This window comes from Drosophila simulans, chromosome 3R (genome assembly GCF_016746395.2).
Source record: "Drosophila simulans strain w501 chromosome 3R, Prin_Dsim_3.1, whole genome shotgun sequence".
Classification (NCBI taxonomy): Eukaryota; Metazoa; Arthropoda; class Insecta; order Diptera; family Drosophilidae; genus Drosophila; species Drosophila simulans.
The window spans coordinates 9,687,390-9,712,701 of NC_052523.2; the positions used below are offsets into that span (position 1 = coordinate 9,687,390).

The 25,312-nt window shown below is 43.1% G+C and overlaps 1 protein-coding gene across 23 annotated transcripts in view; it reads right to left on the reverse strand.

The window, feature by feature from the left end:
* Positions 1 to 25,312, reverse strand: part of LOC6727805 (collagen alpha chain CG42342) — a 68,391-nt gene that overhangs the window by 21,785 nt on the left and 21,294 nt on the right. The window lies entirely within an intron of this gene.

Genomic DNA, 25,312 nt, shown 5'->3' on the forward strand with positions numbered 1-25,312 from the left:
AGAGCCGACTCGCTGCACTTGTTGTTTTTTGCATCCACGGAACAGGAAATTAACACCTAAAATTCCAAGACAAAGGCACCAAATGGCTGTTATATGGTCCAATGTATCAGTCGGAAGGTGTGAAAATGTTTAATTAAATTAACAGACAACAGCAGCAGCAGGTCGCCTACAGGAAACCCCATCCCCCCGTCACTTGGAAGTTTTTAGGGCCGTTCCATATAATAATTGTTGTAATTAAGTAATTTCGTTTTTCTACTTCTACGCTGAAAAAGAAGAAGTAAAAGACCAAGAGCAGCAGGGTCTTCGAAAGGAGGAAGCTGCCCTTAATGCAGGAAACGCCGGCAAACAATTTAAATTCATTTCGCGCTAAAATGGCGCCGCAAACTACCAAAGGCACGCGCGCCTCCTGTCGGTGGGTGGTAACATGGGTGGGGGCGGCGCCCGTGGGCGTGGCCTTGTTGCAGACTATGTTGAAGGTGCGAAGTGAGGCAGGCAGCATGACTGCGATGCCGGTGCCTCTGATGCCCCCTACACCTAATCCACGGATGCTTATTTAATTAAAAAAAGATTTCTCTGTTCACGCACCCGGGAACAAGAAAGTATGGAGGCAAATAAAAAGCAAAATATCCCAGAATATTTACAAGAAATGTTAAGTAAATATTTGTAGATTACCTGGTGGAAGTTTTAGAAGAAATCAAAGATTTCCTAAAATTATAAATTTTATTATGAATAAAATGAAATTTCTTCTATGAAGTATTTCGAAGATTATTTAATCAACTCCGTCGTATATTATTTATCACTTCAGTGCGCAATTTCTACATAAATAAATAAGATAAATAGACTATTACTTTTTGTCAAGCGCCTGTCGTCTTGTGCTATCCTAATTAATAGATCTGCTAAGAAACCCCAGGAACTGCTTCGTTAAGCCATCCATGAAATTTGCCTAATCTTCGAGTTGGCCCACTGTTCTCCGTCGTCGCAAATTATGCGCTTGCAGCACTTGCCAAGTAATAAAAGCCAACCAATTAAGCGTGGCTAAGACCCGGGCCAGAAACAATGAAGGAGTAACTCTGTCCGGCGGGGTGTACCAAAGTTGGAAGTTACACAGATGGGATGGGGATGGCGATTAAAGGAGGGACTTGGGCGTCAAGTGTCGTAAGCCAAAGCCAAACGGAAAGCGTTGACGCACGAAAAAAAAGAATGTAAGCAACGGAAAATGCGGGGGAGGTGAGCGGGAAAATGAGTCCTGGAAAAGGGCGAGCGGAAGGCCTTTGTGAGCGAGCGGAAAAAGTTAAAATTGCTCTTAATCTAATAGCAACATAATAATCATAATCATAACATCGTTTGCCTTCACATGGGTGCCCTCTGCCTCATTCTTATCCGGGTTTCCCGGCTTTCACCCCTCCCCACCCCGCCCTATTCTATCATCGTTGCCATTAACGCCGCATTTTCCGTATTATTTTCGCGTTGATGGCGCCATTTTGGCTTACAGTTTGTTGGCTGCTAATGGCATTTATTTGTTGTGTTTTCCCCGCTCCTGTTGATACTGCCGCTTAATGCGCTAAGAAATCTTATTGTGAGCACATACAAAAATATATACTCGCTTATATATACTATATATATATAGGCTGTCAGCTAAACTAAGTGCGCAGCCAGCTGATGAAGTTGTTAAGTCGCAACTTGTTCTCTTCCGCCCAACTTGCTGCCAGTCCTGTCGACTCCAATGTATTTTGCCGCCTCTCCTGATCCTGACGACGTTGATAATGATGATGGTGCTGGCAATTGAACGTACTCGCACATACATACGTGACAACGGGGTTATAAATCTATATCGATGGCATTAGTTCAAGTGCTGCATCAGCGCAGTCAGCATCAGCCTGCCACCCACTTCGCCCAAGAAAAAGGGAATTATGTCAAGTTGTGAGCGTAATAAATACTCGACTTGGCATCGTTTACGTGCGTACAACACCACGACAACACGTACAACAAACAACGGCTAAAAAAGTTGGCAAACACCCCAGAGAGCAGAAAATGCTGGGCAAACTCAAGGATCCGGACTCCAACTTCATCCCCCATTTCCCAGGACAACCAAAATGGGTCCGCACCTGATCGGGGAATTGAAGTTTCGCCGGCTGCAACATCAACTAACTTTGCCGCCACACTTGGGGCTTGTTCATTCTCCCAGAGATTCATCTAATTTGCCAACTTGCCGGAGTTTTGGAGTTCAGGATTGCAAAAACAGCAGGGCAAGCTGGCATTTCGGGGTTCAAAGACTCGGTTACTTGGTTCAGTTTGTGGTCAAAGCTCAATTGATTTTTTACTGAAAGGCTAAATCTTTTGGGCTCGATTTGAATGAATGACTGATTGGGTGGGCGTTGGAAAGGATTGAGCTGAAATGATTCACTTGGAATTTGGCCAAGCGATTTGATTGATCAGGTAGGCAGGAAACCAAAATGGCTGTTAACAAGTTAAAGTTCGTTTCGTTTTCCTTTAATTTAAATTATTAATAATGCAGAAAGTTTTCCCATATTAGATCTAGCTCAATTTTAAGACATGATTCGCGCCCACTTTATTATTAATATTGTGCTGCGAAGCATATTTCAGCCATAATAATCTCGAGAAACTTTTATTTATAAGCGCACCTGCTGCTTGTCTTTGAGCTGTGCGAAAAGTTTTGCGGGCTAAAATCAAATTCCTGAGCTTTAAGACAGCCACTCAGCATTTTCATTAGCTGTGCTTAAAGCGAACGCATAAGAGGAAAATTAAATTTTCATTTAAAGTAGTGCACAAAAGTGCGGAAACAGCCAGTGCAGCTGGCCCGCAATCCAGGATCCCTGTCATCCTGTCAAGGACGTCTGTGCGCAGCGCAAAATGAACTGCCAGCCAGGAGTGAAACTTGAAATGCAAACATTGATGGCAAACTTTTAACTTTTGCCGTGACGTGTGTCGTCCTTGTGCTCGGCTGCTCGTCTGCTCGCCGGCTTGGCTCCCCGGTGTCCTTCGTACGTGCGTCAGCGACAGGCAAATGCAGGATTCAGGATGCAGTTTGCAGTTTGCTGAATGCTGTATGCAGAATGCAGCCAAATACAAAATGGTAAGCATACTTAAAGCATTTGCTCGATGTGCTCCTTCCTGTTGCGGACATAACTGCAAAAGTTTTCCCAACCAGCCTGCCATTCCCCAAAGGAGTCACGCATTTGCCAGCTTCCTCCCCCTCATTTTCCCACCTCTTTTCCAATGCAAATGAAATTACGTAGCCAGCAGCGATGGGTGGCAAGCATTGAAACAAAGGACGAGGGAAATATGCGAGCTGCTCAAATGCCAAAAGGCGGGCCGAATGTTGTGTTGTTTGTCTGCGAGTTGCCACTGTAAATCTTTAATAAATGCGTCTTGCAGCACAGGGACAATAGCGAAATGCGCATGGGAAGCCCAGGAAAATGCGGCGCTACATTACATCCGAACAAAAAGGGCGGCGACTCTCGTCCTGGCTCGCTATCCTCGTCCTTGTCGTCTGCTGATATGCGATACTTTCCATGCGAAATAACTCTTCTTCCATCGCCCTGCTCTGTTGTTGTTTTTCTGCAGCTTGTCTTCTTTGCCAGCGGTGTTTTGTTCGCAAAAGTGTCTCATGTTGTCCCAGGGACTCGGGAGCAAACACACTCTCCATTCTGGGCGACTGTAATTGTAGAGCGATTCGGTTACTTCCTGGAAACCCACTTTATGCCCCAGACAACGAGAGGAGCAGCAGAAAAAACGATAAGAATCCCTTGGCTGAATATGATTTGGTGATTATCAGATGGGCGAACCCGTTTGGGTTTCTCTGATTTATGCCTGCTCATTAGGAGAAAAACCAGTTGTGCATATACATATGTACATATGTGTACACATGTATGTAAATGTGTAAGCAATAAATCAAGAGACTGAGACAAGTTTCCCTATCAACAGGTCAAATTAAATTTAGGTGGCCAATTTAATGGGCAATCTTCGCTCTACACTATAAATCAATTGCAGTGGTAACTATGAACACAACTAATTATTTCGCCCGAGTGGACACAAATGCCCCTTAATTGACTTATGTACGTCTTATGTGCAACATGCGTAACCATAACCCCGCAAATGGCAGCATCAAATGGCCAGATCATTATAGCTGGCACATAATCAACAATGGCCAGGACCAAATTAGTTGCCCTCGGGCGTTGTCTGAAGTTCGACAAATGCATTATGACAAACTTTTATTGGCACTGCGTGTCTGCATGTCTGTATGTCTATGTGTGTGTGAGTGAGGGGAAACGGAAGGAGAAAGACAGGAAGAAGTTACTTGGGTCCTGGGATCCGCCTGGTTTTATTTACAGGCAAACACATTTGCACGAGGTAAATGCCTGGCGGTTTGGCAAAGAGAGAAAACCAGACAGCTAACACACACAAACACACACGCACACAGATGACAAGTGCAAATGTTTGGCAGCTGGCTGTTTGCGTGTGTGTTTGTTGCCATGGCCAGAAGGCAAATGTCTGACAAATCTGTTGCATTATGGAATAGCAGCAATATGCTGCCAATCCTGTACAATCCTGCTCTCGCATATCGATTTGTCCACGCGTCCTTGCCATTATTTCCTCCCTAATTAAACGCCCGAAATGCTGATTAGTGGCAAATCCTTCGATTCTTCTGACGACCGCCAACACGGCGTATACGTAATTAGAGTGTGTGTGTGTGGGTGCAGCAACAGGTGGCTCTTATGGCGCAATTAATTAGCGCAGCCACGCCCACGAACTTACTCGCACAGCCAGCCCGCCCAGCAATTACACATGTAAATGCAACGCTCGACAAATGTTTTGCGGTTTGGCCATAAATATTATAGGTAATTGCCACCGGAGGGGCTGGCAAAAAACCATTCTTTGGTTAATTGTAATTTGCATTCACTATCCGCACACGGTTTTCAATTCGCTTTTGCTATCTGATTGAGTGACGGCTTCATGGCTTTGTGGTCTTGTTGGCATCTGGCTGACCCAATCCCAGTTCCAATCCGTATCCAAATTCGAATCCCAATCCGAATCCGAAACTGAATCCCAATCCCAATGCCACCCACTCCATGAAATTCAACAAGCTGACAAATTAGCTTCACATTTGTTTGTCATTTCACTTCGGTTTGCTGCTGCCACCGGAAAATTGTTGTTTGCGGCTTATTGCTTATTGCTCCTTTTTGTTCTTTACTGTTTGTTATTTATTTTTTGGTTTTTAATGCAAATTGCATAATTTATTGCAGTTCCTGCTTTGATTTATCGGCACATCGTTTTTTATTTGCTTAAAATTAATGTTTTATTGTTATATGAATTTATGTGGAATTTTTATGATTTAAATGGCATTTTACGATGCGTAATGTGATTTTAATAGAGCAGCGGGGAATTGAATTCACTTTGATATTTATGAGAGCGCAGTGTTTTTCGGAGCTGCTTTTGTTAAGCGTTAATAAAATAATTCATTTTCTCTGCCGTTCGCGCGCTTTCATTTCCCCAACCAGAGATTTGCATTTCGCTTTTCTTTGCGACACTTGGCTTTTCCCCGCTTTGCATTTTAAATGCAATTTGATTAAACCACATTTCGAGTGGGTGTCTGGCTATAATTTTCATTTTGACAACTAGGACATCCGGCAGTCAACTTGTTTTGAATCATCATTGAAAAGCTTTGCAATGCGAATATCTGATTAAATTTAACAAACACGAAGGACTTATCACATTTGAAGTCCTTTCTCTGCGCAAACACTCGATTTGAGACGTTTGTCACAAACTTTAAGTCATTTGATTTGATGGTAATGTTGTCACTTATTTTTAGAGGTCCTTAAAGTCCAGTTTATTAAAACGCCTGTCTGTTGATGCGGACAGCAAGCGAGAAAAGGAAAAACCCAAAGGAAACAAAAACGGAAAAACACGAACGGTGAAAAACACTTGTAAATCCCCCGGGGTTTTACCTTATGTTTAAGTAATTGGTAAACGGTATTTCGGATAAGGCAAACTTGTGTATGCCAACCCTTTTTTCCGGCATTGGCCATCAGTGGCCTCGAGATTTTAATGCTTTGGCTTCTTTTTTCTCTGTTTGTGTTTTATTTTCGCACACAAATAAATAGAAAACAAATACGGGACTAATAGAAAATCCAAAGGATAATCCCTGGCAAGTTGTTGTTTTGTTATTTCTGGTCCAAAATAAGCAATGGAGTATCTGCAAAACGCCAAAACGCGATCCAATGAACAGAGGCAAAATCTAAAACAATTTAAACGAAAAACCCCGTGGAAAACAGCACAGAAAAGGAGGAACGATAATCCCCTAGAAAAATACGTGGGCGGTGTGGGTAGGGTAAAGCCCTCTCAACAATAGAAAGTGTTTGGCGCTTATAAGTGAACAAAAAAAAAAAGGAAAAATGAAAATAAGAATTTCATTTCACTTTCCGCGCGTCTGACACGCTGTTGACTGATGGCTCCCCCCGCCAGCGTCCCGCTGATCGAATGGCATTAGCATATTTTCCCAGTGGCTCTTCAGTGCTACGCGGTACTTTCAATACGCTTCCAAGCAATTGCACAGTTGGATATAAAACGGCGAGACCGCAGAGGGGAATTGGAGCCGTCTTGGTGGAGGAGCAACGGCTGCCAGGGACAACGGCTGAAGAACAAAGCAACACTCATTCTCGATGCTCGGGAGTATTCGCATGTAAATGTGTGTGCCGCGGGTAAATCAAGAAATTAATCCCTTCAGCAGCTGCGACAGCTCCAAACAAGTAATGAAAGATATTTTCCCATTTCTGAGCGCCTTATAAACACAACAATGAATGGGCGAATCAAGCTGATGAAGAATGATATAATAACAATAATAATAATAATAGCGGATCTGAATCCTCCTCCTGTCCGTCCCTACTCCAGATGAGCCATAAAAAATCACAGCACCCACAGCGGCGGGCAATGACAATAAAAAATGTGACAAGTGATACAAAGTAAATACATGCGAATATGAAACAGGCAGAGGAGCAATGAATGGCAATATGTATCCGTATCTGTATGCATGGGCAGCCGTATCTGTATCTGAATCTGTGCATTTTTTGTCAACCGCCTTCGAATGGTTTATTTGGTCGGCTGACGCCTTTTCCTGTTGCAGCTCGTGTGTGGCATTTGTACGGATTTCTGCACTGTTCTCCGCTGTGTATTTATTATTATTTTTTTTTTTTTGTTTTTTTGGTTTTCGGGCACCATAGATGGGGGTAAGCCTCTTTTTATGGCCGTAATGGAATGTAACCGAGCCACTGGCACAATACAAAATGCAGCTCACATATTGCCATTGCCCGATGAGTTATGGCTTAATTGTGATGTCAGCGTCGGCGGATGAGGTGGCTGACCAACCAGCCATACAACTTGTTTGACAGTCCTGCAAATTGCAGTTCCTTTGCTCGCCACCGATCGCGGTATACCCTTTATTTCAGTCAGCAAAGTGTGATGCCTCAGCCAGTACAACCAATTTTCCCTATATATTCCCAAATGCATTTACACCGAAGATAAACCAGCAATGGTTATTCATCACTCAAAAAATACTATAGCAAGCTCAAATATTATAAAATCATATATATTTAAAATTTTCCTATCAAGTTGAAATGATATTGGAAAAAGAGCACTAATAATAATATATATAATCCAGCAGAGATTGAACATAAAAAGACCTTATTGCTAAATAGTTTCAGACACTTTTACAAGCTATTTTTTCAATAACTCATTAAATATCTTAATTTCTTTGAGTGCATAAGCAAACTATCAGATCACGCTTCAGTAGTTACTTCTTATGACGAGCTATACCCGACGAGTGTGCAATATTCCCAATAAATAAAAGAAGGGAGAACACAGTCCCTCTTGCTGACACCTCAGCTTCCACTTGGGGATACGATGGGATGAGATGAAGTGACATTTACACAATGGTTATGTTGCCGATATGCGCGATATGTTGGAGCCATCACTCATCTGACGATGTCTCCTCCGTTGCGCGAACACTGATGATATGAATGAATTATGTGGGTGGTATAGAGTTGCAGGAATGAGATGGCATGGCATGGTATGGGATGGAATGGGATGCGTTGGATGTGGGGTGAATGGGGATGGGTCTGTGTCGACATGCGTTTAACTTGCGGCAATTTTGTAACATGGAATCTGTAGACGAGCAGCTGACGATGGGCGACAATGTTGGAAACATTGTTGCAGTGGCAGCATCGGCCACAACAACACCAACAACAACTGGAGCAGAGCAGCAGAACAGGAAGATGGGCAACCTGCAGCTGACGCTTTTGGTGGCATATGTGCCGGCTTGAAGCTCTTGTGGCATTGTTCGTGTGGCATAATTTAAATAATTGAAAGTTTTACGCTTACGCGCATAATGCAATGCACTGGCAGCAACAGCTGAGTATCCGGATGCCCTGATGGCTGAAGCATCCACATGCAGATGCACATGCACATCCATATCCACGTCCACGTTCATCCATCCTGCATCCAGTATCCTGCTGCATCCGTTTGGCAGCTGTCCTGGCGCTTTAATGAGCAAATTACAGGCGAACCACCGCCGCCCGGTTCTGCGGCAGCTACATGGGAATGAAATTAACCAATTTCACTCGCAAATGCAAATGAGCAGCGGCTAAAATATACCACGACTACATGTACATTTAAATGGTCCACTCGCATCTGTATGCGCGACCTGCGTTGTTTAATTTTTTGCCGTCGGCCATGTCAGACGCGAATTCAAATTAAATGATCACACTGCGCCCAGCGCAAGTTCAAATAGACAAATGCGCCGCTGCCCGGGGCACAGATACAGATACGCAGATACAGATGCGGATACCGGCAACCCTTTGTGCCACCGCATCCTGCTCCTCTTTTGGGCGCGTCTATATGTATATGCCCCCTTTGGTACGTGAGTGCAAACTGCTTACGTTCGTATCATACAAATCATGCAGCTGCCATAAATTCTAAATTGCCAGCCATTTTAGCAGACACACAGCCCCACCAGACAACGGAGTAGATGGATTCTCGGGTGGAGGGACAATGGCTTGGACACTGCCGCAGGTTGACTGATAAAAACGATGCCCCGGCCGCCGCCGATGGAGCGAAAGCTGGGGATTGCCACAGTGGTCCTACGGCTGTTTGAACGCCAATTTATAATAAAGCCTTCACATTTGCTGATAAGCATGCAAATAATTGCCACAACGAGGCAGTAAACTCGTTTTGTAATGGGCTTTATACTCGAACTCGAGTTATTACGTTTCCCTTTACGCAGATGTAAGACTCTGGCCATATTTTTAAGCTGATTACTGCACACAAACGATTCGGTTTGGCTTTGGTTTGACCAAATTCATTCTTCAGGTCAAGGGCTTTAGGTTTTTGGCCAATTTAAAGCACATTACTGCACACCAAGCAATCAGTTTTGTAGTACATTTTTAACAATAACTAAAAATATCGAAAAAGATATTATGTTATTCAGATTTTCCTAAGCACTGTGCCAATGAAAGTGGTTGGTTACTCGAATTGTGAAACATAATGAGACTTGACATGTTATTTGCCCATTGAACGGCCAGTGAGTGTGTGATCGAGTGTGAATGGGTTGGATGCCGATGGTGTTTGTCTCAATTCCCATTTCGCCGCAAAATGTTTGATGTTTTCTGTGCTGAATTTCGCAGAGCAGCAGTGATTGTGATTGCTTAAATACAGATACAGTGATATTTCGTACTGATGGTGCCACGCCCTTGACTTGACTCCTCGTAATTTTATATGTTTCGCTACAACTGCCACAGAGCGAATCTGTGATGGAGGGACCCGTTTTGTAAATAAATTGAGAATGTGCCACATGCATATACATTTGCAGACACATAAACGCATTCCCAGTCTCGTATGCAAAAGTCTATTTATTCTGGAGTCAAAATATGCAGCGAAATATGCACACAAAGTAGCAGCAGCAGCAGCAGCAGCTTTCTATTATTTTAACTTTTTTATATTTTTCATGCGCTGCTCAGCTCCTTTTTTATGGCACACTCTGAACCCGTCGACGCCATTGTTGCTGCTGTTGTTGCTGGACTGTCTCTGGCTTCATTATTTTTATTGGATTTTCCTCGGGCCCTCAGAAACGGGGAATATGATAATGTGGGCACTTCAAACGGGTTCAATAGAACCGTTCCGTTCCCGGTTCCTTGGAGCATCTCGTGGCTAATCCGGGCTTTCTCGCACCCACACGAGCTCTCGCAGATTGCTAGTCATGTTGTAACCACAGGCTGGAGAACACACAACCAGTACACCACCACACACACACACACACTCTCTGGGGCTGTCATGTTGGATTGGAATGCATCTAATGGCATAGCATGGCATATTACACATACGCCCCGTGGCGCATTGTCTAATAAATACAAATTTAGACAGCATGATTTGCCAGCAGGGCTGGGCATCTCGAGTGCAATGCACTTGGCTTCGACTTGGAAACATGAACCTGGGCCTGAATGGGCGACTGCACACACACATAATGCATACCTATAATATTTATTGGCGCTCCATCCGCGCGTGTGTGTTTGTGTGTGCGGGGGGGCTGACCTTTCGGCCTGCATCCTTCCAGATGGCAAGGCCCATCCGACTGGCCCTAATGTGATGTGGCCGTGTCTAACAGGGTCATTAGGCACAAGTGCCAGTGCGCTAATTATGCAGCTTCAAGTGGCCAGTGGAGTAGTAGTAGCAGCAGGATCTGGTGCAGAAACAGGAGCAGCAGCTGCATAAATCTCCGACTAGGCCAATTATGCACTTTATGGTACGACCGGAGCGGCATAACTGCCCGGAACACTTGCCCCACAGAACGGGTCACATAAATCCCAATCCCGACTGTGGCCACGACATGACCCCAAGCCACTGCTAGTCGCATTATGACAAGGCCTGCCAAGTCGAATAAAAAGTGCCCACAGGCCACAATGGGTTGCAGCTGAAAGATAACCGATCGCATTTGGGCCACTCCACAGACCAGCAATTTGGGGAGAAAGAAATATGTGCAACCGCCGACCGAATGACTGCAGTTGTGCAGCCCAGGAAAAGCTTGACTTTGCCGCTCTTGAATAAATTGAATTCTCATGTCTCATGTTTTCTCAAATGAATTAATAAAGCAATGGCAATGTTTGCACTAATTAAGAATTCATTGCCTCATAGTATTTTATTATTTAATGTCAAATAAATTTCACACCCACGTATTAGATCTTAATTGAACATCTTCTGCTCTGCTGCTATGAATATTTCAATTTATTTGTTGTCTGAAAATAAAACTCATTTACGCACCACCACTGTGACTCAACAGTTGAAAACATATTTTCTTAACCAAAGGAATTCAAGTCCTTTGACTTAAATATTTTGTTTTGGCAAATACTTCCACGTCATGCAGCAACAAATATTTGAAGTGTGGAATTTACTTAACGGCTTAAGACATAAAGCAAGTAGTTTGTATTTCTTATTCGTTCAGAGTCAATAAAAAGTTGTGTAAATAACACAGAATACCCAGAAATTGACTGAATGAAACAATTTTAAAAACTGACTTGACAATTGTGAGCTTTTTGTTTTGTACCATCCGAATTTAAATGCTGTCTATTCCTAGGCCTCGGGTAATAAGCTCTATTATTTTTGGGTCCAAGCTGCTGAACATTTTATGTGGCGCATCAACACGTTGTAAGAGATAAATGTGGTGCGCTGGTCCTGCGATGACTGGGCCACCGTTGAGTGGCCAAATTTCAAATTAAAATTAACATTATGCAAATTTCGCCAATTGCCATTATACTCGACATTGTCGCGGGTCGCTGCCGCAGTCAAACAATCCCGACGCCCACAAAGGATCGGCGGACCAAAGACCTAAGACGTCCTGTAGTCCTGGGTTGCCCTGCTCCTCAAATCCCCGTGGCTAGGATACGAACTTGGGAGTAGTCCTGCTCGGGTGGCAAACTTTTTATGCAAATTAAATGTCTGCGACTGACGCGCGTGCGTTTTGTTTGCTCTATGGCGGCGACTGGGCGAAAAACAGCGACCCCCAAAGCAATTCGGAGCGTTTTCCGCGCTGTTTTAGTCGCCAGCAAGTGGGGGAGAACTTTGTTTTAATGAATTTTTTAGCCGCAACGCTGAGCATTCTCAATGTTTGCTTAATTAAAGCGAATGTGTGTGTGTGCGCGCGTGTGTGAGGAAGCAGCTGCAGCTCAACCGCTGTTTATTTGCCTTTCAACATGCTGCGCTTCATCATCATTAACCAAATACTAGCGCCGCCAACAAAAGGAGCCTGCTAAATCAAAATAAATACAACTCAGACCCGCGGAGGCAGCAGAAACTACGCGAAGCTGTCGACTGATGTGGCAAACGAGAAGTTCAAGCTCCCCTATATCATCTTTTGATCTAGAAAATCTATTCTTTTCAAGTACGAATCTAGTGCACATGTAGTTGTCACTTTAACAACAAATATCAAATTTAATAAACGTGTTGCAATGAATGTATCTGACCAAAAAATAAACAATTTTCTATATATTGATTTCCAGCTATAACTTCTAACATAACAACAAGACCAATTTAATTAAATAGTTTTACGCAATCCTCTTGGCAAATGGTTTCAAACATTTTGTTGGCACTTCAATTGATATACAACGCTAGTTTTTACTGCCGGAGAACTTTAAACTTTTACCAAGGCAGCGGGACAGTGATTATAATTTCTTTAGTCTAGGCTTCTGTATTTTTTCAGCTTTTGTTTGTTGTTGCTGCGGTGGAAGCTGGTGAAATTTATGCGCCTTGTTGTTATTATTTTTCCTGCTTCCGCTGCGCCTACCAGACAAAAAAAAAAAAAAAAAAAAAGAAGAAAGAAACACAAAGTCTAGAGTAGAGTAACTACAACAATGTTGCACCACGCTGTGGCAAGCTGGAGCAGCAACAGGCCGAAAGGGGTGGTGGTGGATTATGGTGCGAGCTGGCCGGGACTTGGGCCCGGAGAAGTGGTCTTCACTTGGACTCAACTAGCGCCAGAGCTCGCCAATCCCCAAACTTCTGGCCCTGTTCTCGAGTGCACTCGCAGTTGTTGCCGCTGCCGCTGAGCGCTGAAGTTGCTGCCACTTCAGATGGTTGTTGCTAGTGGCGCTGTGTGTTTGTGCTGCATTTAATTTGATTGCATTTTATTTACTTTTTCCATATCTAAAATAAAAGATGCTGAAAGAGGCGCCTTGACTGCGACTGCGGTCCATGAGTTAAATTAATTCCACTTGATACACAATTTTTAACCCGATCCCTACTGCTGCTTGCAACATTCTGTGTAGCAGCTGGTGCATGTGGCCAGTGTTTGCTTGGTTTTGTTTTGCTCTTCGCTTGGCCCAGAAGTTGATTAAGCGCCAATTTATTAGTTATTCCATAGCAGGACTAGGCCAGCCTTTGCTTTCATCGCTGCCATGAAATATTTTCCATTTCTCGCTCGCTCTCTATTTTCATCGAGCTCGGAATAAAAAAAATCTGGAGGGGAAAAACAAACAGCATTTGGCACACTCATGAATCGCTCCGCTCGAACTGTGAGTTATTCACCAGTAGTCCGCAATAGATATAGACAAGAATCGGGGGCGGTGCAGTCATTTGCAATGGCGCGGAAAGTTATGGGACCGTTTTGTGGGCATATATATGGCTCATATAATTCCTTGTTTCGGTTCCAATTGATTTACGGCAGCAATTTGTTATTGTAGATTCTGCTGTGCTTTGCGGGCAAAAATGCCAGAAACTAATTAGTGGGAAATGCTCGCATGCCACATTTTGCGCGAACTTATGATTAAAGCTGCTATTCAAGTTGTTAGCATAATTAATACGCAGCAAAGGATGTTGAACATGGCATGTATATCCTTGGAATCGGTATAGTTTTCATTCGCATGTAAGCTGATTTCTTTTGGAACTTCTCGCTATTTGCATTTTACCAGCTTGGTTATCCAACTAAGACATTTTCCCAACGTACAGAAGATGGATGTTGTAATGCAAATTCAGTGGCAGAAGCAAATCTATTTGAGCACGTAACTTTATCTGTTTGAGCTGAAATATTTTATGGCCAACTCACACAAACACAAACACACACACTCCTTTTTCTCTTTTTCGCAACATGGTATCCGTATCTTAACCTCATTTGACTTCGACAGCCAAACAAATCTTACGGAACCAGCAAAAAATGAATCCCAAACAGATTGCTTCGTACAAAAAAAGTTTCGCAAATAATTACTGAAGTGGGATGAGCTTCTCTTTACGGAAAAATCAAAGCCGGATAAATGAAAAAAGGGGTGGAGAGTAAGCAGTTAGCAGTAGTTAATCACTGGGCAAACAAAGTAACCAGGAAGGAAGTACGAAAGTAAGCAAAGCAGAGAAAGCCAAAGAAAAATGAGAGTTGCTCTGGGCCCTAAGATTTCCCACTGACCCTGGAGGAGGTCACTTTTCCCGGAATAAAAACAAAATAGAGAAGGGCTTGCAACTGTTTGCTTAGCACATATCGAAAACGCTGCAGCTCACTGCACTAATTGCAGCCACAAAAGAGAGAGGGACAACAAGTGATGGAGCGAGAGGGCGGCTGTTGGGGGTGGGGCCAAGCCATCAATGTTTTTCGACGACCGGCGTCAAAATCAATTAAATGGTCAACAGGCGAACGGTAATTGCAGCTTACAAACTCCCAACGGAGCTGGTCAATGGGATATTTTTTAGTCATATAGCAAGTGCAATTAGTACTCGACATCTTAGCGTTTGAATTTAAAGTAATTTACATAAAATTTCACAAATATTGCGTTCTAAAGGTGAAAATCCATGAATCGTTGGAGAATAAGATATTTTTAGTACAGCACGAATTGTGTAATATTTTTGTATAAATATTATTTATATTATATATACAATTTATTTATTATTTATTTATTGATTTGGCATCACTGGCACCCGTTCCCATTTTCTCCTGCCTACACCCACGTCATCGAAGTACAGTGAAGCACTTTGCGTTAATTGCACGCAGACCTCTTCATCCGCATTCGATGCCCGCTGCTCGCTGCTGAGTGGCCCCGTCGAATGGCAAATAAAAACAGAAATTAAACAAAGTAAATAGAAATTCATCAACGTCATCGACGACGCTTGGCCTTCGTCTCGGTCTCATTCTCTTGGGCTTTACTTTCGGATGCAGCCTCAGCATCCGACTCATCTGACTTATACAACTCATCCCGGCAATGCCGCCATACCGCCATATCGCCACAATAAAATCCACAAACATTTGCCGTACTTTAAGTACGCCGACGTCGTCGCTGGTTTGTGTTATTCTTGCGCTACAATTCCTTCACGCAAAAGATGGGTGTGTGTGTTTTTTGCGGGGCAGACATGAAAGCAAACAAAACAATTGCAGTCGGGTCAGCAGACGAGATGGATGGCTGGACAAATGGATGGCTGGATGGATGGATGGAGAGTCGGTTGGATGGACAGATGGATGGACTGCAACACGACGCCAGCCAGCGCATTCAATCCAATGCCGTTGTGGATCATTTTTAGTGTGCAATAAAAAGCAACCGCAAGTCGGTTTATGGGCACGCACAGTTATGTTCAGCGTTTATAAACTTTTTCATTTTATTTATTTAAGTAATTCCTGGACATGGTATTTTAAAATAGTTTACAAGAACGCAGCAAATCAAGGTCATACCAACTATATTTAATTGGTATGAAGTGTCTTGAATGAAAATACTATTCTTAAAATTTTAAGAATATTTTAAAACGAAAGATTCGAAATCGTATTAGCTGACCCATTTTCTTGCCCGCGTTTGTCTGAAGCAGATTGCAAGGCCCATTCAATTGATTGGCAACCAAATTCATGTTCTTCTTGGTTTGTATTTTTTGGGGTCACCACCTCCACGGGCCACATGGCGCGTGGCATGCACCTCAACTTTGATGTTGCCACAGATCGGATCGCTTCTCTCCCCCCCTCCACCACCCACAAACTAGCTTTGAATCTGTTGTTCTTGTGCTTGTCGTTTTTCAATCGTTTGCATCCATTAATCAATTTTTGTTTTTCCCCCCATCCATCTGTCGATATTCGTGTTTCTTGCCTCTTTGCCTGCCAACGTCTTGAGCAGCAGCTTGAGGTCCTCTTCTCCATTATCTCTGGCCACTTTTGTATCTTTTTCAGCTTTGTGTATCTTAAGTGGACGCCAAGTAGCTCCAATCTATTCGGATCGTATCCAAGTGGTCAATGCAACGGAGCTTATCTAGTGCCGAACAGTTGCCACTTTCTTGTTTGTTGCCTCGGATGTTCCCCCAATCTCGAATTTTGTTGGCTGCCCTATTAGCCGAATGGTATCTCAGCCCCCATCGTTCGCTTCCTTTGGCGCTGCGGACGTTATGTTGGCCCAGTTCCCCCGAGGGCAACAAGGACCCTTTGTCCATTCCCCCTACCTTTGCACTTCATTCCTCTCCCCTCCTGCACTGAGCGAAAAATTTGTCTGAGGGCCATTTGGGTGTAGCCATTTACTGCGGCTAGAAGTTTTACATAGTTCATTGTCTTGTTGTTCATCAACTTTTTGTGTTGTTTCGTTATTTCTATCCAATATAGCCCGCTGGGATCAGAAAGCCAACACCACTGCCCCCCACATGAACGTAACTTGACCAAAAAAAATTGGTAGGAATGGAATTTTATTCCAATGTTGTGTTGCCAGAAGGGCAAACTACTCTATTCGGCTTGTTGTATCAACGAGAGGAGTTAAATGATGACCCAAGGAAACTTTTATTTCAATAAAAACTTACTCAATTTAATGGGAGTGTTTTAGAAATTATCACCGACCAAATAACATACCTGCAAATAAAAAGAAAATATATATTATTATATATGGTTATGAGTATATATAAATTGTATAATATTATAATATATCTAATATATCCATTTCTTCAACGACATTTTGTATCTAAAGATACGCAGATGAATTCGAGAAATTTGTTTGTTTGAATTAAATATAATATCTTATTCGTATTAGATTTATTTACTGGTAGCGCATGGAAAGGCCATATCTGCCCAAACTTTTGCTAATTCCTCAGCTGTTGTACTTATTTATCCAAACACACTGATTACTGCGACTGGTAATTAAACTTTTGAACTCTCCACGGAGCTGTCATTGACGTGTCACCCGGGACCCCGTCCGCAGTCCGTAGTACTGGGTCCAGAATCCGGAATCCAGAATCCAAGACCAGCCATCCGCATAATCAGATAAGCAATAACAAAAACAGCAGCGGGTATGAAATGAAGCGGCCACGCCCACGACCGCCTACGCCCCGGAATGAGATTCATGACAGGCATAGACAAAGTTGAAGAAGGGCAGACATCGCCGGGGTTCCGGACCCCTTGGCCATAAGCAGTGGCCACTTAATTGTATAAGAAATGAGCCAAATGGTCCCACAAAACCCTGAGCCGAGAGGGAAGGGAAACACGCCAAAGAAAACAGCAATGCGGCCCTGCCCCACTTACACTTTGTCTATGGCCTGGGCGTTAATTACATTTTTATTATTTTCATTCGGTTTTTGGCGCAAAGGCACGGCCTTCCCCCATCGAGACTCGGTCTGCCCTAAACCCCTAACCCCAAGTCGATTTCAATTCGAATTTCCCAAATTTCAGCTGAAGTGAATTAATGATGCACAGCAGCCCAAAAGTCAATTCGGGTCGTGATTGAGCTGGAGGTTGTGGTTTGTGCACTGAAGGTTAGAGAAGGTTGCTGGCTAGTGGGTGGGGGGAAAATCAGGATGAGGCCCCTGCAGCGACTGCTTCAACTGCTTCGACTTCATTTTTCATGCCACTGAGTGCTCCGCCTTGGGTTGCAGGTCACGTGATGCTGTTAATTGCACGCCCAAAGCCGCAGAAACCCAATGCGCTGTCTCTGCAGTTCCCAGTTTCTTGGTTTCTTAGTCTTCCCGCTTCCCGGTTTCCCAGTAATTCCCGACCGTTGTCTAAGTAACTTTGCCCTAACCTGCGTCGGCTAATTGAAAAATATCTTGCATTTGCCACTAATTGAAGCTACTTCAGGTAGATCCAACTTGAGCGATTGCTCTGGGCGGAAAAAAAACTGCTCAACTGGTTGGAGAAATACACCGAATGGTAATTGAAAACTTTCACACCCTGGCCGGATTGAAGAGCACTTGACGAGCCACACACACATCTTCCATCTTCATCAGCATTCATTCTGGGCACTTTCCATCATCATTATACCATAGTAGCCATATATCTTCAAGGTTACTATTGTACGCTACAAACTGACATTCGAAACTTGGTAAGAGCGGCCTATGAAAATCCAGTCGGCTCATGATTATAATTATTATTGTTGTTTGCACAGGCACAAAAAAGGAGAACATAAAACTATTAGCAATTCATCTTCACGACTGCCTGCAATTAGAGGAGGCGAAACGTACTCATATTGGGGCGGAGTTGGTCGGCTCGACTTCATTGCGGTCCCTTTTGGCCCCGAACCGAGTCAAGTTCCTTAACACTTTGACAGCAATTTGCGAAATATGTTGCCGGCAATCAGCAGGGAAGTGAGAAGAGAACAACAACAGCACAGGCAGGCAGGACAAACAGGGCCAGGCACAGAAGACCAAGTTTACAAGTCGCATAAACAGAGGCGCGCACAAAAGTATGCTACAAAATGGCAATGGCTTACGTTGTGTGGGTGCTTAGTGTGGTCTATGTATGAGTGTGTGGGTGTGTGTGCCTGTGTGCGCGTTTGGGCCTTTTGTGCACAATCTTACTGACTTCCTTCCGGTCGAACAGACCGGGTTTTGTTGCTGGGGCCACAAGTGTTTTTCGGTTTTTTGTCCGACTCACTTTTTGGCAATTAATTAAAGAGGCCAAAACAAAAAGGGACCTCCGGGCTGTTTTTGCTCAAATGTAAAGCATGCCACTTTTGTAGCATTTTCCACAATTCGTGTTATATCGTTGTTGTCCGTCTGTATGTATGTATGTCTGTATGCCCGGTTGTCAGTCCAATTTCTGTGCTGGTTTTTCGGCCAGCTAAAAGTTATTTTTCCTCTTTCGCTTTCTTGCCCAAATAAAACCTGCAGGCGCAGCAGTTTGTTGTTTAAATACAGCAACAACAATGGCCAACAAGGCCCAAAAAAGAGCAGCGGCCCAACAATGACAACAGCAACAGCTACAACAACAAAGGCCACAACAATGGGCTGGCAAGTTGATATTCGTGGGGTTTTCCGGCGAACGTTTCCTCCCTTTTCCAGTTCGCTCTCGTTTTTTACTTTATTTTTCTGCTCGGCTGCGACTTACAATTTCGTTATTTATGACCGTGTCTTGTGATTGTTGCTATTGCTGTTGACTGTCTTCATTTCTAGGTTACACGTGCAATAACAACAATAACTATGTGCAAACAAATTGCAGAGAGCAAATCAATAAGGACTACCATTTTTGGCCCGCCTTTCGCCCTCCGTAAGTTAACTTTGGTTTGCCGTTGGGCGATATTTAACTAGTTTTACGAATTTCCCATGCCACGTGATTGTTGAAAAAGTCCAGAAAAGTACGTTAAATATTTATCAACTTGTTTTTCTACCGAAAAATACAACAAAATAAAATGCAACAGTCAACCCAATTTGTTGGCCAAACTTTTTTTGTCAACTTTTTGTGTGTGATTTTGTGCGGTTTTCTGGGTTCTGGCGCTGAAGAGCGCCCTTATCCGCCAGGTAATTGCTCTATTATAGTTATTAACTTAATTTGCCAGCTAGTCGGGTGAAGTTTAAGTGGGGCCTGCTTTAAAACAATACTTTACCCCTTTTTTGAATGGATCAATTCGCAATCGTTTCCACTCGTTCGTGCTTTTCCACTTCAATTATTCAGACGTTTTCCAATCAAACCAACAGCCAGCCCCCAGCAAACAAACAATATTGAAATATAGTTTCACCTTGATGTCGGCGAAATTTATTTTCGTTAATTGGTAGCAAAAAGTTTTTCGGTGGAAAAAGTTGCCAAAGCAAACCGAACACAGAACCGCTGCCACACCCACAAACAACACACTGAATCACACGGTATAAAAATGGTTTGATTTTTTGTTTAAATTATTGTGGTTCTCCCTGTGCCAATCATACAAGTTTAATTAAATCAATTACATTTTTAATTCCCAACATATAGGGTTTAATGGAAATTATAAACTATTTATTGAAGTTCATTCATTATAAATTCAACAAAATTAAATATTTACCGACAATAGATAGAATGCGCTAGTTTTAGAATATTTTTGCATTAGGAAATCCTGTCAAATTTCTATAAATATTTGTTATGCAGTGATGGTGACTCATGCATTGACTGGTATTGAGGATATTTTTTGCAGTGCCTACACATGAACAGGTTGCAAGTTCAAAGGCGCCACAGGGGCGTAAAGTTATAAAGGAGTTTGTTTTGCCGTGAACTCCGTTTTAATTAGGGTTCACTAATCAGTGGCGAGGAGCCTCAAAGTTTCGGCAGCTCTTCTCGATGCTGCAATCAATAATTAGCTGTGCAACTCTGCCTCCGTGGCATTTGCGTTTAGCAGATGGTAAACCAAGGACATTTGCATACTCTCGAAACCGTACGCCCGTCCATATGGCATGTCTAATGGGCCTTCAGTGCGTGCGGATTGATATGTTGGCTCGGTTGAGTGCATGACTCATTGAAGGAGCCGCCGACAGCGCGGCGCACAACACGCCTAATTACGCTCAACGGGTTTTTATGACAGCCTCCGGCAGCGAAAACTGCTCTTTTCCTGCTTCTGTTTTCTTGGTAAGCCGACACCTTCGGTTCCGTCACACTCGAGCTGTTGCTGCCGCACATGCAGATGCATTTTCCATTCCCCCCAGATACTTGCGGCGTGCAGCATTCAACTGATCGCACTAATGGACCAGTGCAGTGGTCCAGAGGCTGCAATGCCAAACGCTCCTTCAAATGACAACAAAACACCCGAGGCCGTTAGTCAAACAAAAACGCTGATAACAATGGAGCACCAAGGGAACTGAGGAGTAAACATACACAATGGACCCAGAGTACCAAACTGGAAAATGTGCTGCAACAATGACTGCACCCATTATGCAATTTCACGCTATTAGCCACGGTTAATTCCGAATAATATCTTAAAATTAAAGCAGCCAACGCTCAAAATATTTGTAAATTCGTAAACTGTTCATACATTAACGAAACCATTAAGTCCATATGTGTGCACATTTATTTTAACCTCTTCTAATCTTATAGGTATAAGCTAATTGGCTAATTAGGTATGAAAATGAGTTTGGAAATTTAATCAGCTTTTATGAAATTTCAAGCAATTAGTTACGATTTAATATAGTTTTAATTAATATTTCTAATGGTAGAACCACGCACATATTGTATTTGAAAGATATAAAAAAATATATTACAAGTTCTGACTGCCCTTGATATGATTTTGTTGTTATATGTGTTCTATATGAAAGCAATATTCCGAAAAATATACTTTTAAAAGTCTGAAATTAGACTAAAACCCTCTCAGTTGGCACGCACACACACATGCAATAAAATCGGCTTTACATTTTTTATCCTCTTTATATTGCCAAATTTGATAGCCTTGAAATTGGTTCTTTGATAAAGCCAAACTTTCATTATGTTTGAACAGCAAAAATCGGGATATTCTTCCTAGAATTGTAATCCACATACTTCGCTCTGCCCCTCACCCCTCCTCGCTGTACTGGCAAAAAGATTGACAAAAACACCCACTGAGTAGCTAGCTACTATATGCCAATCGATATTTGCTTCGATTCTGGATTACACCCTGCAGCCAGACATGCGGAATTCGAAAAACCAAAACTGACACATGGCGATGACGATGGGATGTGAAAAGGCGGAGGTCACAAATGGCAAATGTTGGCTGCTAGGCAGCCGGGCTTAGAGCTCATAACAATGCAGCTTAATAATACAATAAATGCAATCAAAATAACAATAAACATGCAGCATTGCCCGCAAATGGCAACAAAATAAAAGGGAATAACTGAACTGAACCCCGAGCTCAGCCGCCTAAACGGATGAGGAGCATGGAACTGTGTGCCTGGGCAGAAATTATGACAATATGCAAACGAGTTTTCACAAAGGCGGCGGTTCCACAACGGAGCACAGACAGGAGACGCTGGTGGAACACAAATCGCAGACAAAAGGCGAAAGGCGAAGCCACGTTAAATGTGGTGGGCTGGCCGGAAAGGAGCTATGAGGCGCTACCAGCGAAAGGGAGACGGTGCACGGAAAAAACCACACTCGAAATCAAGATCTTGCTCGGGGGATTATAAAAAGGTATTACCCCAGGTAACAGCAAAAAACAAAATGCACCTTTCTTTGAGTAATTGAAGAAAGTGCAAGAAGAAGAACAATTAAAATACAATAAGTTTCTTGTGAAATGATTCATTTCTTGGTCAAGAGTAAACATAATCTTTTTGGTAATACTCCTTTGTCTCAATTGAGATTTCAGTTCAAATAGCTAAGAGTTACATTTCACTGGGATTTTTCTTCAAGTGCAAAGAATGCAGACGCAGACTGGAGATGCAGGGCGGTCGTCTGCTCACAGCTTAGACCCGCTGACATGTAAAGAGCATCGACAAAGACTGGCGAAAAAGCAGGGACAGGTAAGCCGGAGGGTTTGGGCGACTGAGGAAAATATGGAGAGCCGGCTTAGCAGGAAAGGCAAACAGAGTTAATGCCGCACCAAACCGATTCCGATAGAGATCGAACAAGGTTCTAATAACCATTCGAGACGGGGCATAGAGACCAGATGAGGAGTGCTGGGCATGAGGAGCTTGTTACTCGGAACAAGGGGCAATTAGGAGCAGAGCCATGCAGTTCCAGTGCGAAAACGTGTTTACACGTGGGATTAGTCATGTGATGAGGGTTGCAGCCAGGCAAATATTTTCCGGTCAGTTGCTCAACTGTCAGCGGGTCGATTAACTTAACTCCTTTTCCAACTGGATTAAGTTGAATGTGGAATTAAAGTAAGTAGACCGTGCAGTTAGTCTTTAAATGACAGCCTTTAATAAATATTGATCTGGCTGCCAAAAGATTATTTCTCAAACCGCAAACACTGACCGAAAAATATAATTAGACGCACTCCAGTTGGCAATAAGATTACTGCCACTACGTGAAATTTAACATAAATTTCATTTCAAATATAATTTGATGACAACGAAAAATTTACATATTATTAGCTTGTTGATTAACTCTCCTCTAGAACAGAAATCCCAGGTTGAAGTTGATTAAAAATATTCGTTATCCCCACTCGAAATCTTCTAGCTCCCTTATAACTGTATACACCATCCAGTAGGGTCAATACACCGAAAGATTCAATCAAGTGATATCGATTCCGCCCGTGCACTCCTGATTTATCTGCTAATCACGATCGGCCCACGCATAAACATAGTGTTTACTCAATCCCAGAGCTTAGTGGCAACTTGCCAGCTTGCGCAACTCGTTTGCCCCCGGCTAAATACAAATTATCTGAATTTTGAGTGGGTTTGATGCCTGCAAAGCAGCAATAGAGATGCAGATGCAGATGCAGTTGCACTTCCCGACCAATGACGATGCTGAGCCGCATCGCAGAGTCTTAAGTCTTAGGTCTTATGAAAAAGGTGCGAGGTTTATGTTGAAAACGTTTTGTTAACAACAGCCTGCCACAAAAAGGCCAACTGAATGGAACGATGGAGTGAGAAAAATTACAATAAATTATATAAAGTGTTAAATGTGTCTAGCAGCTGGCGGGAGATCAGTGAACTGAAGCGGGCTACAAAACGTTTTCGAAGAGATCGCCCATTTTTCGGGACAAACCCTTTAGATTTATGGCGTTTAATCAAGCCGGGTGTGTGAATAGAACCCCGAATCTTAATCCGAATAGACTGGAACCTTTGCCACATACATACATATGTATATATAGCAGCCCCAACCAATTTGTAGTGACAACTTTAAGCTGCATTTCGTAGCGCCATAAAAACGTATCTTTGTATCTCGGTAACTGAATCTGGAACCCGACATTCACGGGTTGAAGGTGTTGGAGCATTGACGCCATCGGGGGTCTGTTAAACATAATAAATGTGATTCTCAGTGTTTGTTTTTAGGTTCTTGCTTGTCGTTCTTTCCTATTTTTCTGTTTTCTTGATAAGGCGGGAATCGATGTCGTCGTTGTTATGGCTCCATAATCGCCGTTGTTGCAGCTCCGTTCTAGTGTTGACTTTAATTGACAACTCTCTGGCGTTGTTGGCACAGTGGAGTGAAGTCAGCCGCACAGTGGAACGTCGTGGATCAAGATCGGCTATGTGTGCTCACCCGCTCTCTGTTGTTCTTACTGTTTGCATAAACATTTCACTTGCACGAAATGCATTTGCTGATGCTTAATGTGTTTAACTATGTAAATGCTGCCCTGTTTATGCCCAAAGTGTGCTCAGCTCTTCAGAGAGATGCTAAAACGCTTCTTCACACAAAGGCCGCGAGGTGAAAAGGCCAAAAATAAATAAATATGAGAGCGCCATGCATGAGTGCACTGGGCGGAGGTGTTAAGTGAGCAGGCGGCCGTCCCATTGACTTGAGCACATTCAAATGGGCCCCACTGTGCCGGAACATCGCTCCCACCGCTACCACCACTACCACTGTGCAGCTCCGAGATGCTCCAGAATGCAGCGCTCGTCTTGCATACGAAATGAGTGAATAACTGGAATCCGAAAGCGATGCGTATGTAGTTATGAATGGTCCGCTGCCAACAACGTCACAATGTCTCCGTCAAGTGGAGCATAGAAAATGCTGCACTCGGAAAAATTTGTACAATAAAACAGCTGAATTAAAAACAAATCACTATGAACAAAAAGAATGTTGACTTTAATATCAATCATATTCGCATTATTACAATAATTTTCATTACTTAGCCACGAAAAATTAAAATAATGTTTTACTAACTTCATTATGATATTTTCTCAGTGTTGCCCACATTTACATCTTAACAAAGCACCATTAAATTTGATCATTGATTCATTGATATTGTTAATTCGGTTGAATGCGAGTTGAATATGATTTGTTTTTGGCTGTGCAAGTCCCAAGTATTCAGAGCCGCCGCTTAAAGCTGATTAAATTTGTAAGCTGCTCCGGCGACTGGTTGACAAACTGGTCGTGGCATCGATGGGTGCCACAGGAGTGGCCAAGGGATTCCGGGGACTCCAGACCGACAGCTCCACCTAAGCCGAACCAACTCCCAAAAGCGTTGCGCATGCGTTCTGCGTCGACCGTCGTCCAAAATGCAATTCC